This window comes from Volvox carteri (assembly GCF_000143455.1).
Source record: "Volvox carteri f. nagariensis unplaced genomic scaffold VOLCAscaffold_308, whole genome shotgun sequence".
Lineage (NCBI taxonomy): Eukaryota > Viridiplantae > Chlorophyta > Chlorophyceae > Chlamydomonadales > Volvocaceae > Volvox > Volvox carteri.
In genome coordinates, this window is record NW_003307840.1 from 11,720 (window position 1) to 12,604 (window position 885).

Consider the following 885-nt stretch of genomic DNA (forward strand, 5'->3'; position numbering starts at 1 on the left):
AACCAGCAAGGCCTCCAGTTTTGCTGGTGACACCAGGGTAGGGTCGGACGGGGCCGCCGAGGTGGCGTCCATGGCGTTTAGTTGGGCGATGTCATCGCTTGTCATGAAGGCAGCCCTGTTTTTGCAGTTTTNTGATCTGCTTCATAAACACCAGGTTGGCGATAGGTGACATTGCCGCGTGCGGTTTACCACAGTTACATAATTCATAACCGCAGCACCCTTAGACAGCGGCTCGTTTAGGCTCTGCAGCGGATGTGAGCGGCCATGGCGTGTCACCATGCAGGTGCCCTGGCCAAAGTCGAGTACTGCACCGTGTTCACGCATCCAGCGGCTACCAAGCATGAGATCCATGCCTTCGACTAGCTTAGGCATGACCTGCGCTACGATTTTGCAGCGGAACCCTTGGGTACGGATCGACAGGTGTACCTGATCTTGCTTGCAGACGCTGTTTGCGCCGTCTCAGCACGCAAGATGCTACATGGCTTGCGTGGGGCTGTAAAATTAGTTTTTGCATGAGTGTGGCGAGAGATGAGAGAACATGTGAAGCGCCTGAGTCAACTAAGGTGCTGGCTTTGGTGCTAGCCAAGTTGCACGGTAATGGCAGCACGGAGCTGTCAGTAAGAGGTTCTAGTGCAGAACACTTAGCAGTTTCCTGACAGGTGTCGAGACAAGCGTGGAACTCACCAGTGCAGAATGGGTAGAGGTGGGAGAGGAGGGAGAGGAGGGAGAGGAGGGAGTGGAGCACGTTTTATGTTGCTTGTTTTGCCGTGTTTGTCTTTTCGGACAACAAGGCTCAGGCTTTTGTGAACGCATCCCAGGATTACCCGAATACATCCCAGGCAAACCAGGCGAAGAAGTCGGCCTTCGGCCACCAAGGCACAAACC